General features: G+C 37.3%; 1 protein-coding gene across 1 annotated transcript in view; it reads left to right on the forward strand.

The window, feature by feature from the left end:
* Positions 1 to 18249, forward strand: part of LAMA2 (laminin subunit alpha 2) — a 575531-nt gene that overhangs the window by 29631 nt on the left and 527651 nt on the right. The window lies entirely within an intron of this gene.

The following is an 18249-nucleotide window of genomic DNA, read 5'->3' on the forward strand; positions in this document are numbered from 1 at the left end:
ATGAATATATTTTGGCTGTAAAAAGTTCACATGTAACCTCAAACACATTAGGATGGCTACCTTTAAAAAAGAAAAAACAGAAAATAAGTGTTGATGAGGGTGTGGAGAAATTGGAACCCTTATACGCTATTGATGGGAATATGAAATGGTGCAGCTGCTATGGAAAACAGTATGATGGTTTCTCAAAAAATTAAAAACGGATTATCATATGATCCAGCAATTCCACTTCTGGGTATATACTCAAAAGAATTGAAAGGAGGGTCTCAAAGGGGTATTTGTACACCTGTGTTTGCAGTGGCATTATTCATAACAGATAAAAGGTGGAAGCAACTCAAGTGTCCAAGGATGGATGAAAGGATAAACAAAATGTGGTACATACATACAGTGAAATATTATTTAGCCTTAAAAAAGAAGGACATTCTGACACATGCTACCACATGGGTGTACCTTGAGGACATTATGCTATATGAAATAAACCTGTCACAAAAGACAAATACTGTATGATTCCACTTGTATGGGGTACCTATAGTAGTCAAATTCACGGAGCTGGAAAATAGAATGGTCATTGCCAGGGGTGGGGGAGGGGAGGGAGGAATAGGCAGTTACTGTTCAATGGGTACAGAGTTTCAGTTTTTCGACATGAAAAGAGTTCTGGAGATGGATGGTGGTGATGGTTGCACAGCAGTTTGTACTTAACGCTACTGAACTGTACACTTCAAAATGGTTAAGATGGTACATTTTATGTTGTGTGTATTTTACCACAGTTAAAAAATTCATATGTAACATCCTCACTCTTAGTGTTCTACCCGGAGAAAAATGATGTCTTTATTCTTCAGTTATGAGGTCTTTTCTTATGTATTTACATAAACATGTATTCTCATGTAGTAATATATGGTTTATTCTTTGATTAGCTTTGTTTTTCACGTAAATACTATCTTATTGCACATCTTGCTCTGCATGTCCAACAATGTTTAAGTTCTGTTATGAGAGATGGGGCAGGGAAAATTCCTGGGCCCAAACTGAAGAGGCCTCTTGTTCCCTTCTCTGCCACATTCTTTGTGGTCTTCATTCCTTTGGACTGAGACTCTCCATCGGTCCTTCACTAATGAGCCATCTGGGTGGACTTTTTCATGGTCTACCAGATCTTGGATTTCTATCTACTGCTTCTACCATTTCTATATTGTTTCTCCTCAAATTCCCTTTTCTACTAAAGATTATGTGTCTTTCTATATCTATCTCTCCATCTCTCTATCTCTCTCTCTATATATATCTATCCATCTATCTGTCTGTCTATCATTATCTATCATCTATCTATCTATCTATCTATCTATCTATCTATCTATCTATCTACCTACCTACCTACCTACCTACCTACCTATCTACCTATGTACCTATCTATCTATCTGGGGTTATGAGTGGGGTGTTGGGATTCAAAGGTAAAATCACGTCTTTTCACAACTCTTCAAATTGCCTTAGTTTTATGTCTGTTCTGAATTTCTTTAAAAAACCTTTTTGATAATGCTGGGAATAAAGATTGGAATACCAAATTTCGCTCTCCTTTAGGTCTCTAATCTTTAGATATGAGCAGTTTATAGTATCAAGGATCATAACGTATCATACCCCAAATTTATGATCCCCAGAGGTTACTCAAATATTTCTGTTATACTTCAATAATAATCTGATTTGTTCTCAATGTTTAGGGTAAGCCCAAGGTGAAGAATTGGAAAGAAAAGCTTCAAAACTCAAATGCTTTAATAGACTTCCTACTGACAGCTCAAACCTTATTTCTTTTTTCAACATAGAGAAATCCAAAATAACAGTGAGATCCTCCATATCTAACCATTATGTAATACTAATATTGTGCCTGGGTTAATAAAAGATATTATAGGCCATATTTTGAATATTTATTCTCCTTTTTAAAATTGGTAACCCTTTTCTGAGATAAATTCAGGAAATCTGACCTTTCTTTTGAGCCTCTCCTTCCTTTTGAAGTAGATAAATACCACTTTGCGAGCTAGAAATACCGTATAGTGGTACAGTTCAGAGTTGATAAGGTGTTTTGGTATGCAACAGATGTAACGTTGTAGTATTATTGGTAAGACTGTGAAACAAATCCCAGTACCCTTAAGCTCTGCTAACAAAGACAAAATGGAGAATTAAGTATGTATATGCTGAATCTGATTAAGGTTGACATCCAGTTTGAATACATTCATTCTCTGAGGTATAGTTTTGGGTACAAATCATCACAGCAAGCACAAAATGGTGAAGTTGGAAGCAGCAGGACACAAAGATCTAGTGGATTATAAGGGACTGAGAATGTTCTATGGCTATCGAAATGGGATCCATATCTGATATCTGTCTGTACTAATAAAATGGCTAAAGCATTCCATGGTCAACACACCATCTCTCTCCTCTCTCCTCACTCCTTGAGAGCAGTGGCCTTCAAACTCTTTTCTTGGTAAGCAATACGTTTAAATTGTGACCAGTTCTCTCTCTCTCTAATACATCCCCTCACAGACACACACACAATGAAAATGTCATAAAATGTCTTCAAGCAATACTTAGACTTATTACATACAGCACATTCCAATATTGAAACTCTTTATTCTTTATTTTTAATACTAGTTTTGACCTACTAAATTGATTTCAATATCTACTCACAGATTGTAATAACAATTTGAAAAATCCTCCCCAGAGTGTTTCATTTTATATATTTGACTTCATTATGAGAATAATTAAATGTGTATTGACTGAGCAATGGATCACTTCGTATTTACCTTCACAGACAAGTAAAACATTTCTGTGAGCTGGAATTTTCGTTCAGGAAATTTGCTTGAAATTCTTTCTAAAGGATTTACTTCATTACTTCTTTAGTAAAAGTTCATGTCTGTACATGCTAAGGCAAAGGGAAAGGAAAGCTCTCTTTTTAAAAATTACAAAGCTGTCATAATGCCATACAAACAATCATCTTTAAGTAGGTGCTTATTAATTATCTCAGTGGAGATTAGCAGTCTTCACTTTTTACGTGGTGACCTTCTAGGAATTAAATACAAAAGCTGTAATATTGTATTAACAAGAGGCCTGAAGGATTCAAAATTCAGAACTATCACCAATTTTAATACTTAAAATAGTAGTGTTCCTTCTTTCTGAACAACTTTGTAATTTCTCATCTGCATTATTTTTCTCATTGGTAGTTTATTTTCTTCCAGGAATATGAAGCCAATGAAATAAGGTCAACATTCTCTCTATTGGCTCAAGAATGTGGTAAGGTCAGTCTAATGATGCAAAATTTGTGGTCTCATCTAAGACCATAGATTTAAACATTATTTTTATGTCAATGACTCTAAACTCCTTATTTCCACATTTGAACTCTTCTGTGAACTCTAGCTCCTAATTTTTAACCATCCTTTGGATATCCTTTCTCATATATCCCTGCCGGGACTTATAACTTAACATAGTCTAAACTTAATAACTAAGCATTCTCTCTTTGAAGCTCTCCATTCTCTTCACCACTCCCCTCCACCAAAATCAACTCTTTCTCCTCTTATTTTCTAATTTCTGCTAAGGACACCAACAGTCTTCCAGGCATAAGCCCTTAGAGTCATATCAGATCCCTTTCTTTCCTCCTATGTTATATTGATCAGCAAGGCCTCAATTCTATTTCTAGAGTATTTCTTTTACTCTCCTGCTTTGTTCCATTCCTACTGCTTACGTCCTCATTCCCTTTTATCTGAACTATTGCAATCACCTCTTGAGGTAGTCACTGGTGCTGTTCATGGATATTTCCCATTCTTCTCCTTCTGGGCACAGAGTAGGATTGCACTTGCCCATCCCCTGGAGTTAGGCACAGACATAGTCAATGAAATGTGAACAGAAGTGGCAGGTGTTACTCTTAGACTGAGTTCTTTAAAAGCTAGTGCACAATTCACCATGCTATAGAGACAAATGATCTTCCATAGAGATTCTAGGGTGCAAAATTTATGGATGAGTGCCCCCCCAGCGGGCCCAAAAGTACACGGAGCAGGAGGAAGAAATAGGTCTTTGTTAGTTTAATCCACCAAGACTTTGGAATTTCTGGTTATACAACATCCTAGCCTGTCCTGAGTGATAGAATCCCTTAGCTGATTTCTCTACTCAAAGTCTCTTCCCTCTTCAATTATTCTCCATCACTATCGTATTAATCTTTCTAAAATAGGTCTAATTATATGAATTCCTTACTAAAATCTTTGAGTGTTTTCTGTTATCTTCACTCTAGTCTTCACATCGCAGTGTGTATCTCAACTTCCTTTTAAAACAAGCCCTGCTGTTTCTCTACATGCACACACACTGAACACTTTCTATCTTATTTGCTTTCTCTTCCTATGATCTAGGCTGCCATCTCCTTCTAGTGCTGTCTGTTGAAGTGCTACCTATTCTTAAGTAACAATTCAAAGGCCACCATGTCTATGAGGACTTTTCTGGACCTTTGCATAAAAGGGACAAGAGCCACCTCCCTCATCTCCCAGAGGACTTTGAATCTCTATTATAGTTATCACACATTGTAGTTAGCATTCTGAGTAGATTTCTAGTACTTTTCAGGCAGGAAATGGTCTCCTTTCACTTCCATATTATTGTAAATTCTCTTGTTAAATACCTAGTAAATGTCTTAAAGTTGAATAAACAGATGAATCAAATTAGGGTTCCATTTAAATTTTTTTTTTTTTTTTAAAGATTTTATTTATTTTATTTTTTCCCCCCAAAGCCCCAGTAGATAGTTGTATGTCATAGCTGCACATCCTTCTAGTTGCTGTATGTGGGACTCGGCCTCAGGATGGACGGAGAAGTGGTGCCTCGATGCGCACCCGGGATCCGAACCCGGGCCACCAGCATTGCAGCGCGCGCACTTAACCACCAAGCCACAGGGCCGGCCCTTTTTTTTTTTTTTTTTTTCCATTTAATTTTAAAACTGTCATTTTGCTCTTTAGAAACCGCGTGGTTATTGACAACAAGACAAGTGCTGCCAATAAATATTTATTATGTTAAAAATGTAAATGTTATGGTAGTCATTTTCTTTCAAATGATCTTCTTAAAGATTATTTTTTCTAAGATCCACTTTGACTTTTACTCTTTTTTTTTTTTTTTTTTTGGTGAGGAATATCAGCCCTGAACTAACATCCATGCTAATCCTCCTCTTTGTTTTTTTTTTTGCTGAGGAAGACCGGCTCTGAGCTAACATCTATTGCCAATCCTCCTCCTTTTTTTTTTTCCCCCAAAGCGCCAGTAGATAGTTGTGTGTCATAGTTGCACATCCTTCTAGTTGCTGTATGTGGGACGTGGCCTTAGCATGGCAGGAGAAGCGCTGCGTCGGTGTGCGCTCGGGATCCGAACCCGGGCCGTCAGTAGTGGTGAGCCTGCACTTAACCGCTAAGCCGCCGGGCCAGCCCTGACTTTTACTCTTTTATCTAACTTATTTTATTCGACTTTCAAGCATTTCTTTATGACTCCCATTTTTAAACAATTTAAACTAATAAAAACTACTTTAGAGAACTGTTGTTTTCAAGCTGTTAACTTTCCAAGTAGTGCACTTGGACTTTTATTGTAAAATCTGTTCCTATTCTTTGCATTTTAAATCTATTATTTTGTTTTAAAAAATAACAATTGTTCATTATATTTTTTCTCAAACTGCTTTAAATGCACCAACAATTTTTATCTGAGTAATATAAGGACTCAAGCCTATGAATATTCTTCTACATTTTTCTAACTGTAATTGTTAATAGAAAAAAGAAATCTAAAAATTTTTATTCTACAAAATCATACTTAAGTATGCCTCTATATTTTACTGTAAAAGTAATCTTCACAGTCATTGCCAAAAGCACAAGATTAGGTCATTTTTCATCACTCATTACAAGAGCTTTGCCTCTTCTATTGTGGGCCCTTTGGCTACATTCTCACCAGTGGAGCTCTGTGTCATTAACTGCACTTTTGCTAATGTGAAATCTTCACTGAGACTGACTAGGCCTTATGCAAATATCTCCAGTTGTTTCCTCCAGTGCTGATGCCTTGGAGCCTGAGAATCCATCACTCCACAAGTATTGACTGAGAGCTTACTGATACTCAGGGCTTAAGCTGTTACTAGGGAGAATACCAAGTATGGGATATAATCCCTTCCTCAAGGGTTTAGGCTCAAGACAAGACTTGCATACATTACAGAGAAATGTAAGAGTAAATGATTAAGTTCTAAATTGAACTGTACAGCCTGTGAGTGGAAAGAACTGACAAAAAGGATAAATCAATATGGGACATGAATGGTACAAGAGAGCGGTCCTTTGGCAGTGCCAGATTTTAGTGGATAAGCACTTGGCAACAGTTTGTGGGATCAAGCAAGTATCTCTTGGATCCTTGGGGGAAGCTCAGGGTCTCCTGGAGTTAAGATTTCTGACTCCAAAGCCAGGCTGCCTATGTTCTGATTACAACTTCAGCACTTGCAAGCTATATGACTTTAAGGAAATCACTAAAGCTCTTTGCCTCAATTCTCTTATCTGTAAAAATGGAGGTAATGGCCATAATAATAATAATATGACAGTCAATCTCATTGAGTTGTTGTGAGGATCAAATGAAAGAGTAGGAAGAAAGTAGTTAGAACAGGGCATAGTATATAGTATTTGCAATTATTACTTAGAACTAATATTTTATGAGGACCTTACAGTGCTAGGCACTGTTTACATGGATTATTTCATTTAATCTTCACCACAATCTTATGAAGCAAGTTTAGTTGTCCATGCTTTAGGTAAAGAAACACTTGAACAGATTATAGAAGTTGAGTTGTCACTAGTTAGCATATGGAGGAGCTGGTAGGCGAATCTAAGGTGTTTTTCATCTAGCACAGGAAGATGAGCATTTTCTCACCACATCTGCCTCTGCAGATGGGTAGGAGTCCAGTGCGTGGATTCCACGGAAATAAGGAAGGATCAAGGCACTGGACATTAAAGTTTACAACTCAAACTCCCCAGAGGATGTCCTTCTCAGAAGTATTCCTCTTCTTATTTGTGTTTTGTTTGTTTATTTGTTTATAAACATCTGTTTGTGATTTCTTATGTACTACAAGGAAAGAAAGGAGGGCCCTGGGAGTACCAACATTTAAGGGGGAGCAAAAGTATAGAAGCTAGCAAAAAACATAGAATTCTATTATCTCAACTCACAAACACACTCCACGTTGGGTGGTCTTAATCTCATAATGACCCCTGGTGCCTGATCCAGAAACCTCAGAATGACCCCACTCTTTTCTCTCCATTTGCACTGCCTGTTACGTCTTCACAGTCCAGACTTCAGTATTTTCCTCTTGTACTTTGACCACAGTCTTTAAACCCATCTTCTTGCTGCTAGCCTCTTCTTATTTTGAGCAATCTTCCACCCTACCCAAGTCCAGAGTTATTTTCCAAAAAACCAAAGGTTCTACACTTTTAATTTCTCCTCAGTTCCCACTCAGATTCTTCACATGCTCTCCACGTAGTCTAGAAAGGCTTTCTTCCACAATTCTGCTTGGCAAACCCTTCGTCTTTTAAGACTCAACAAAAGTGTTGCTTTTTCATGAAAATAGGGACTCGTCATTCCTTTTGCTATTAACAGTTTTCTTTTTTGTTCCTGTCTCTAATGGACCTTATCACAATATGTTACAATTTATCTTCTTTACTAGAGGTAAGCACTGCAAGATCAAGCATTTTCTTGTTTCAGTGTGTATCCTTATGCTTGGTACCTGGTAGCTATTCAATAAATACATGTTGAATGAAAGCATGAATTTATTTATAAGATCCTCTTGTTCGCTTGACTTTGAGTTTCGTAAGGGTTGAAACTGTTTCTAATTCACCTACTTCCTTTGTAATTAGCAGAGTATCTGATACACAGTACCAAAGTTAAACATATGAACAAAGAAAAGATTAAATGCATGAATATTTTAGAGGAGGGCAGAGAAGAGGATTTCAGTATTCAGGAAGTCTGCCCAGAGATGAAAGAGCAGATGGGTATCATGGTTACAGGTAGGTAAGCAGAGTCCAAAGTGTAGGATCATAATCAAAAGCACAGAGGAGCAAGAAAGTCAACAAGAAACAAATGATCAAGCAGGTTGAGTAGAGACTGAAATACCCATCCCTCCATGACCTTTCTGACCAACTCCTACTTAGAATAATTAGCTCAAGCATTACCTACTCTGAGAAACAAATGTCTCTCCTATACAGGTTGAATTGCCTTTCCTGGTTCTCCCTGAGTGCTCTGAGCGAGCCCCTAGCATTGCCTTCCAAAAAGACTTCTCTTCCCCTTTCTTGTCCACTCCAATCTGTTCTCTTCTCTGCAGTCAGAGGTGTTTGTCACTCCCCTATTTTAAAGTTTGTCATGATCTACCATTGTTCCTATAATAAAGACCAAAACAGCTTCCACCATTCTTGCCCATTGTGGGTTTTGCCACGATTTTTCAAGTTATGTTTTGTCCATACTGGATTTTCTCGATTTCTTGAATGTGTTCTGTGTTCTCTCCACTGCTTTAAAAAGCCCTTATCTCTGAGCCTTCCTACTGCTTCAGAAGATCATTCCCACTTGGCCTACTCATTTTCCAAACTTTAGTTCAAATATCACTTCCCTAGAGAAGTCTCATTAGGCTATGCTCTCCTCATCCCCCAACGAGATCACATTCTTTTATTAGGGGTACTATAGTTTCAGAATGTATCACATTCTTGTTTACCTCCATTGCTAAAATTAAGAGTGCCATATCCTGAAATATGATGTGGAAGCCATGGAATCAAAGGGAGTATGTTAGATATGCAGAATATTATTTTAGATATTAATGAGAGATGTGTAGTATTTATAAATATATATTTATATATTTCTATTCCATGAAGGAAGAAGTGAAGAGAAATGACATATAATAAGCATGGGGCTTTTAAAATAAGTTACCTGAGCAGAAGGTTTTCTTTGGGCAGTAGTGGAAAATAAGGCTTACTAGGGCAGAACAACTGAATGGAAAGCCTTCAGAGTTAGAAAGAGCAATTTAGATGAAATGAATCTATCTCAGACTTTCAACAAACACTGACTTAGTGTCTACTTGTTACCAGCCATGTAATATTAGGTGCTAGGGAAATCGAGGTAAGTAGAATGAGGTGGGAGAGATTTATTGTGAGCTCTTGAAAAGTAAAGTACGTAATCAAAGTTTGTGTTAGGAGATTAATCTGAAAGCTTTTGAAAGATGGATCTGGGATAGGGAGGAGGTATGTTGAATGAATGAATGAATCAAATGAATCGAATAAACTAGCTGTGCTTTTTGTGAATATTCTGTGCCTCCTCCCTTAGTTTGGTCTCTTGACTGTCAAATTTGACTTTATGTTTCACTAATTCTTTGGTACTCTTACAGTCAGTTAAAGCGAGTTTAAAAATATAGTTTTAAAGATTCAGAAACAAAAAATAAATGACATACTGGGCAAACAGATGAGCTTAGAGCTAAAAAAAAAATAAAGGAGGTGGTGGATATATAAGTGAGAAACATGATAATGAGTTTCATTAACAAGATACACCATTAAAAGCAAGCATTGCCTCATGTGGTGGATGGGAGTTTTATTCTCTGTGGTAGTTTTAATCACTGATGGTGATTTCTCAAATACACAGGGCAGCGAGGGGTCATCACGTCACCTGCATACACCTCTGTCACTGAGAAGTTCAGAGGTAGAAGATGAAAGGGGGCAGTGTTGGCCTCCATTAATCTTAGGTTGAAAAGAGCATCTCTAGAGAACACTGTCTAAATTTAGCTAGGTTTAAAGTGCTCCACCACAAAAGAGCAGCAAAGAAAACAATCTCATTAAAACAAGCTCAGAAAACAATTCTAAGATATATGATTAAAAGCAAACCCAACAACTGAAGCACAAATAATGTGACCTTCCCTTGACTCTACTCTCAGAGCTCCACTTACTCAAGTTCTGTTTTGGACATTAAGCTTTGTTCATAGCCATAACTTTTGTGGTTATTCATCCGTCCCATCTATTATTTTTCCCCTTCTATTTTTGTTGAGTTCTTTTAGGAGAAACTTGAAAATATCTTTATCAACAAAGATTTTCACTCAAATGCTTTTAAAATATCACTATGTCTACAATAACATTTCAAAGTGTCTAGTCTATTGTCATTTAAGTTACTGTTTATTAAACTTCAGTGAAGACCAGAGAAATTCTTTTCTTCCCGTTCAGTTTAAAAGGAAAAGCAAAAATGATGGGCAGCAGCCAAAAACACTGAATAAATTATTCTCCTTTTTGTTAATTTAAAAACCATGAATTGACTCATTTAAATGGCTTCTAAAAGTTTTTTTGTGTGTGTCTGAACACTGTTGTCATGGAGATTAAAACTTTTTTTTCAGTTGTGTTTATTGGCAATGGCAGGTTTCTTCTTGTTGATGCTTCTGTGAAATAAAAAATGTAGTTTCTGTAGAGTTCTGTAGAATAAGTCCTCTAGTTGATGGTTTTGTAGAATAAGAAAAATTTAGTTAAGGAAGATATGTTTTAATGGGATTGTTAATATGTAGTCTTATTTTGGATGACATTGTAAAAATCAAGTATGTTTTTTACCCGTGTACTATGGAGCATATTAACAATCATCATTTCCATTGGTAATGGCCTTGGTTACAGTTATGCCCAAGTACTTCCCCAAGGAGCTCACTTGAGGTGGCTGGGCTAACTGTCCTGGAGACCTGTGGGCTCGTGCACTGTACACCTGATGAGGAGGAGAAGTGCTATCTGAGCCCACTTTCCTCAGATTAGCTCTATAGGTTCTCATTGTCATGCATTTCTACATATTCTAATATCATTTTTTTTTTCTTTTTAAACACAAACTGTTTATCTTTTCAGGCCTCTAGGTTTTATTTCTGTGTGACCAGAGAATGTGTCTTGGGTCCTTCTACTTTTTTTTTGCTCCCCTCCCCTAAGCCCCAGTGCGTGGTTGTATATCCTAGTTGTAAGTCCTTCTAGTTCTCCTGTGTGAGTTGCCTCCACAATGTGGCAACTGACAGACAGGTGGTGTGGTTCTGCGCCTAGGAAATGAACCCGGGCCGCTGAAGCAGAGAGCACCAAACTTTAACCACTGGACCATCAGGGCTGGCTCAACTTCTACCTTTTGGAAGTAACTATGATATTCTATGTGGACTGTACATAATACATTTTTCCAAGTGACCAGGAAACAATGAGCATTTCATAAGTTTTTTCTACTCACTAGCTTATCCGAGAAAACTAATGGAAATAATATTAAAAATAAATCACCAAATACTACCCATGGATAATGTAGAAGAAAACAAAGAGTACAGTCATATGGCATAGATAAAGAAGAGAAAGAGAAAAATGTCTACTCGTGAACACCACTGTAAGTCAAAAGAGAAGATCTTGAGATAGGAGGCAATTTGTGAAGAAAGAGACACTGACATTAATAAAGATTTACATGGATCACTTATAAAGTATATACATGGTGGCAAGCTGTTATGTACATATGTGTGACAAAATCAAGATTTCAAAAGATATTCAAAGATTAGAGTGATACATCTGCTATGATGCAATTCAGTGGTCACCTCTTGTGATTTGTTCCCAAGACCTTGATAGTCTAGGAACTCATATATATAATCTTAGGGGGTTTAGTGAACAGGAAGTTCATTAGGTGTCAGTCCTCTGATAGAATTACAAAATAGCTAATAGGATCTTACACAATTTTAATAGACATTGTTTCTCAAACTGTGTTCCATGGCTCACCTGAGTCCAAATCACTAGGGGTGTTGAAAATACATATTCAAGAGACTCTACCCAGATTAGGCAAATTAATCAGAATCTCTGGATTTGGGTCCAGAAATTTGCATTTTTACCAAAATCTTTACATGCACCCCAAAGTTGGCGAACAACTGATCTAAACTAAAAAAGATGATAACCTAATATATCTTCTACTTGCTAAGTTAAGTCTGGAAAACATAAAGTTCAGGTGCCATACTTCAAAAAGATAGAGGAAGGCAGGTTACTTTTTGAGGAAAGGGTGGATGCGGCAATGAAGGTGCCTTTGAGGAATGCCTGGGGTCATGACAAATATTAATAATATACCAGAGCAGGCTCAGAAACTGTCTACCAGTTGTCTTCAAACATCTGAGAGATTATCAGTAAGAAGAAGCGTATTCATAAGTGTGCCTCACCTACCTACAATTTTTGATTAAAAATGCATTTTAGTAGATTTAACTGTGCCTTTTTCCTCTAACGACCATCTGTTAGAATTTTGAACACCTAGACCTATGAAAGAATTTATGTCAGTAAGATACCTTTGTTACAGCAAGTTTCTCACTTCTGCACTTTTTAGCCTGCCGTCAGACTGACCAACCAGCTTGCCTGCTAATCCGTCTGATCCATGTCACACTAATACAGCAGTGACTGGAGAACAGCTGCTGTTCTTATTTCATTCTCCTTCCATTCATCATAACATCCAGGTGCCAATAATTAGGGATAGGCATTTTACCAAAAGCAATTGTTATAATAGCTTGAACTTAAATCCCAACTCATTTTCCACAAAATGAAGATAAAGTGGAGTGTAAATTTCAATAGTGGCATGTAGATTAAGTGTTTGGAGTTGATAATTTTTAATTGTGGTTGTTTTTTAAGTAATTGGTCTGGGTATCTGAGGGCCTTGCATACAATCATACGCTGCATAATGACATTTCACTCAACAATGGATCGCATGTATGATGGTGGTCTCATAAGATTAGTACCGTATAGCCTAGGTGTGTTTTCCTCTACCCTTCTAGATTCTTCTGGCTGGTCTAAGAATTAAATTGACATGAGACAGATTAACAGGAGAAAAATGAACAAAAGTTTAATAACGTGTTTACATGGGAGAAATCCAGGAAAACCAAGTAACTTGCCAAAATGGCCAAAGCTCTCATCTTAAATACCATCCTCAGCTAAAGACAAAATATGTTGGGGGTGGGGAGACTCAGGGACTTCAAGGGGAAGGAAGACAGTAGGTGAAAAGGAGAAAACATTTGGAAAACAAGTTTTTGGCCACACAGAAACAGAAGAACACAGAGGGGAGCCCAACAAACAGGCGTTCTAGAGCCCTCCCTGTCCACCACCTAGTTCATGTTATGCTGAGGTGATAGCTCGCTTCCTGAGACAGCTTTTTGTATCTGAATTCTTTTAGACAGTTAAGGAGAAAGTAACCAGAAAAACTTTCTGAGTCTTTTGTTTCTTAAAAATAATCAGCCTAAAATAATCCTTATATTAAAGAGACACATTCTGGCCTGGGAAATTTTGTTTCCCTTTGGTACACTCGGTGATATTCCCACAATGATGAAATTGCCTAATGACACCTTTCTCAGAACGTATGCCTGTCACTAAGTGACTCATGACTGTACATACAATCATATTTGTGGGACAATCAGGTTATTTAGTGTGGTAGGCAGTTTCTAAGATGGCCCTCAAAGTTCGCAACCCTCGAGGTACATGTCTTGTATAATCACTTCCCTTTGAGTGTGAGTGGGACCTGTGAATATGATGAGATATCCGTCTTAAGATTAGGTTACATTTTATGACAAAGTACAAGACATAATTCAGATCCCTAATTAGATTACTTTGAGTTAATTGAAAGGGAGATTATCATGAGTGGGCCTGACCTAATCAGGAGAGCTCCTAAAAGAGCATCTAGAGGTCAGAGAGATTCTCCTGATCTTGAAGAAGCAATTAACCATGTTGTCAGAGGGTGACATGGCAAGGAACTTTGGGAGCCTCTAGGAGCTGAGAGCAACCTCTGATTGATAACCAGCAAAAAAGCACAGCTGGGCGAACACCCGGACTGCAGCCTTGTAAGACCCTGAGCAGAGGACCAAGCTAACCTATGCCAGCTTCTGGCCCACAGAAACTGTGTGATGATAAATATGTGTTGTTTTAAGACACTAAGTTTGTGGTCATTTGTTACACAGCAATAAAAACCAAATACATCAATATTAAAAAATAATACTAGCAACCAACAACCCATTATTCAAACATGGAACTTTTTCTCTCTAATATATGTAATTTCTACTTATGTAGTCTATAATTATTGATTTAAAAGAGAATTGGATGATAACAGAATTGAAAAGTTTAAATGATTATAGTTTTGTTTTGTTCTCTTTTTTACTTTCCCTACAGACCAGTATCCAGTTTGGACACTGCCTGGTTTTCATTCTCAGGCTGTAAAGGTTGCTGGAAGTTGAGATTTTCTTGTTGCTAATTCTCTATTAACATTTGATCAGTATGGTCATTGGGTACCAAAATTAAATTATTTAAAAAGGTTGCGAGACATACTTTTTAGCCGAGGAAAAAAGGAAAATGAAATGATGATTTATATTTCCCCCCAATTCATGGACATTAAATATTAATTTAATGGTCTGCACCTTCTGTGGCTTGTTCAATTGTTTGATATCCAGCTGGAAAGTAAAATGTTATATCATCGAGAGCTTTTCCCATTGCAAGTCCATCAACATTGTTTATATATTTGCTCACTAATCTTTGATTAGGTAGCTCTCCTGTGCCAAATTGTGTGCTGGGTGTAGGGATACAAAGATAAATAAGACTCCTGACCTATAGAACCTTTTAGTATAGTGTAGGGGAGAGAAACATAAATAAATAAATGTGCCAAAGCATTTTAGCTACTAGGTTTGCACATTTTTCCTTTATGCTTCACTTAGATTTTCTGAGCCTTCAATGGTTCCCATTTTTAAGACTAAGCTCAAGAGTCGCCCCTTCCATTAAAATTAATTGCTCCTTCTTTATGTCTCCATCAGTAAGAAAAGAGTTAAATAAACAGTGCTTTAAATGTAATGTTGAGGGAAAAAAAGCAATATTTTAAACTTGTATGTTCAATGTGATCCCAATTTTATAATTCTACTTTCACTCCATATATGTGAATATAATATAGTTTAAAAAGTTGGAAGTAACTTAATCATAAAGTTAATGAGTTTTATCCCTGATAAGATTGTGGGTGATTTTTAAAACATCATATTTTCCTGTATAATAAGCATGTATTACTTTTATAATCAGAAAAAATAAACTTTTTTTTAAAAAAGAGTACATTTAAAGTGAGGAAATGAGACAGTGATTCTTATATGTACTTTTGTGCAACTTGATTATGAAGGGAAACAGAGAGAGAGATTATAGATTATGGGAGATAGAGGGAGAAGTTGGCCTGATGTAAGTTATAGTACTATGAAGGGAGATGCTTAAATATCATTATAATCTGGGCAGAAATTGCAGAGAATGAGAGGCTAAATTCAAGGGAGAAAATAAATAGTGGAGCAAGATTTTTAGAAAAGCAGGAATAACTTAGATTTGAAGAATGGGTAACAGGATTAGTCTTGAGAAGGAGAAAGAAAACTTCTACTGAGACTGTAGGAAAGGATGTGAGAGTTGAGTTAGCCATAAAAAATACAGAGACGAGAGGGTGGGAAGTTAAAGGAGTCCATGCATGTAGCCTAAATTCTTGCTTTGAATTAGGAAGACAGGTCATTAGCTGAACTAGAGAAGAACAGGATGGGAGTGGTCTTGGGGAGGTTAAGGCTGGGAAAACCCAAATAAAGCAGGTTACAAGAAAGGGACTTGATGACAAACCAGTGAACAGATTTGTGGCTGAATTGAACAGTCCCCCTGACGTTGGGCTACCATGAACTTTATCGGGCTCTCTACAGGAATACCAACTTCTCTCTTTATATGCAAAGATATTATACTGGTCCTATAAAGAACCTTTATCATTTTCTGATTTATACATTTTTTAGGTGATCTTTCTAAAACACAGATCTGTTCAGTTTATTTCTTAACCTGACCCTTTCTGCCTCCTCTCATTCCAAGACACACCACCACTGCTTCCGAACTGCCCCCTTCCACACATACAATGCACGCTATTCTTCTGTCATCCCAAATTACATGTCTTTCTCTGAACATTAGTGTGAAATTATGAAATTAGGGAAATACAATGTTTGGTATTTCCGAGTCCATTATTGTACATCTTCCAAATCTGGAATAAATATGGTAGGAATATTTTAATGTTTTTAAGAGTAATTAATCTCATTTAATTCTCACAAGAACCCCGGTGACTTATGTCTTATTTTAATGTCATTAAAAAGATGAAGATGAACATATGGGTGCATATATCTTTTTGAATCAATGTTTTCATGTTCTTTGGATAAATGCCCCAAAGTGGAATAGCTGGATCATATGGTATTTCTATTTTTAATTTTTTGAGAAATCTCCATACTGTTTTCCATAATGGCTGCACCAGTTTGCACTCCCACCAGCAGTATATGAGGGTTCCACTTTCTCCACATCCTCCCCAGCATTTGTTACAGCGACTAGACTTTTGGTGGCGAGCACGATGCAATCTGTACAGAAGCTGAAGTATAATAATGTACACCTAAAATTTACACAATGTTATAGACCAAATCGACTTTAATAAAATAATTAAAAAAAAAAAAGATGAAGACAAGGCCAAGAGAGGGTTACTAACTTCTCAAGGTCACACGGTTCCTAGTATGAGAGCTGGAACTCAAAACTAGACTCGAGACAAAGGATCTTTTTTTCTCCTCTTCCTCTTTCTCTTAGGACAAACCTGTTGCTCCCTTAACTGCAATGAGGTGGAGGAAGGACTGTGTCAAACCTCCTGATGAATTAACCCCGTGGAAAGACAGAAACATGCCAGAAAAAAAAGGAACATAAATATCAAAGTTAGGAAAACTTTTGTTTGAAGAAAGGCAGGAAGGGAAAAGGAGTGAAGAAGAGAGGGAGGAAGAGAGAGAGAAAGAAAGGAGAAAGGGAAGGAAGGGGAATGTTTGATGAGCCTGTGAAGGGGAATGTTTGATGTTTCTTTGTGACTGAAAGTGTACATATTTAGGTGCATTTACTTAAAAAAAAAATAAAGCAAAGCAAAAAAAGAAAAAATAAAAAAAAAACCCAACCAGATACATTTAGTAATTTAAAATAGGCTAATTATTTCCTTTTTCATTTCATATGTCTCTCATAGCTTCTTTTTTTTTCTTTGTGAGGAAGATCAGCCGTGAGCTAACATCCATACCAATCCTGCTCTTTTTGCTGAGGAAGACTGGCCCTGGGCTAACGTCTTTGCCCATTTTCCTCCACTTTATATGGGACACCACCACAGCATGGCCTGACAAGCGGTGCACCCCCGGGATCTGAACCCGGGCCGCCAGCAGCGGAGCGTGCGCACTTAACTGCTAAGCCACGGGGCCGGCCCCTCTCATAGCTTCTTATTTTAGAGTTTTAAAACTTTTGTAGACATATTTAAAATGCTCAGTTTTTACTATAGCAATCACATTTTTAACCTGAGGGGCATATGTTTTATGTGACAACCTAGCATTTACCACCTAGAGTTAAAGATGAACCAGTTTGGAGAAAATTAAGAACTTTTTTGATGTATTTAAGGATTTTAGACTGCCAAAAGAAATTAAATGTGAGACTTTATTTTTTTTTCTGATTATTTCTGAAATATTTTGATCCTAAACAAATATATGCAAATACTACGTGGAGAATTTAGAGCATTAAAAATTTAAGAAATATGTTGTTTAAGTACTTACAATATACCAAGTACTATGTATGATGCTAAAAGTACCAAGACATAATGATTGCTTATCTCAAGGAGCTTATCTTATAGACAGATGGCAGAAATGCGTAATACAAAATACAACATGATGTGATCTTGTTCCACTAGTGAGTATGGGGTGCGCAGAGAAAGGGGCATGCAGGACTGCAGCCAGGAGAGAAGCTTGGGGATTGGCACTCCGGGAAGCCAGGCAAGTCAGGATGAGGAAAGGGCATTAATCAGTCAAGAAAAGTGAGTGCTCTTGGAAGGGCATCACTTCTGAAGCAACTCATCATAAAGGAGCCAGGAAGGAGAACACGGAATTGTGGAATTGTGGGATGGAAGATGGGTGAAGACCCGGGCAGAGCAGTGCCTCAGTGGAGGCCATGGGAGGAACCTGATTATCTTAACGTTTCTCCATCTAAACTCTAGTAGCAATAGAACTTTCACAGACGTTTTGTTTAGTTAACTTTTTATTCCTTTTCTTTGGTGAGGAAGATTGGTCCTGCGCTAACATCTGTCCCAATCTTCCTCTATTTTGTATGTGGGATGCTGCCACAGCATGGCTTGATGAGTGGTTTGTAGGTCTGCACCTGGGATCTGAACTCACAAACCCCGGGCCGCCAAAGCAGAGTGTACAAACTTAACCACTCTGCC

Source organism: Ceratotherium simum, chromosome 19 (genome assembly GCF_057802395.1).
Source record: "Ceratotherium simum simum isolate JZ-2026a chromosome 19, ASM5780239v1, whole genome shotgun sequence".
NCBI lineage: Eukaryota > Metazoa > Chordata > Mammalia > Perissodactyla > Rhinocerotidae > Ceratotherium > Ceratotherium simum.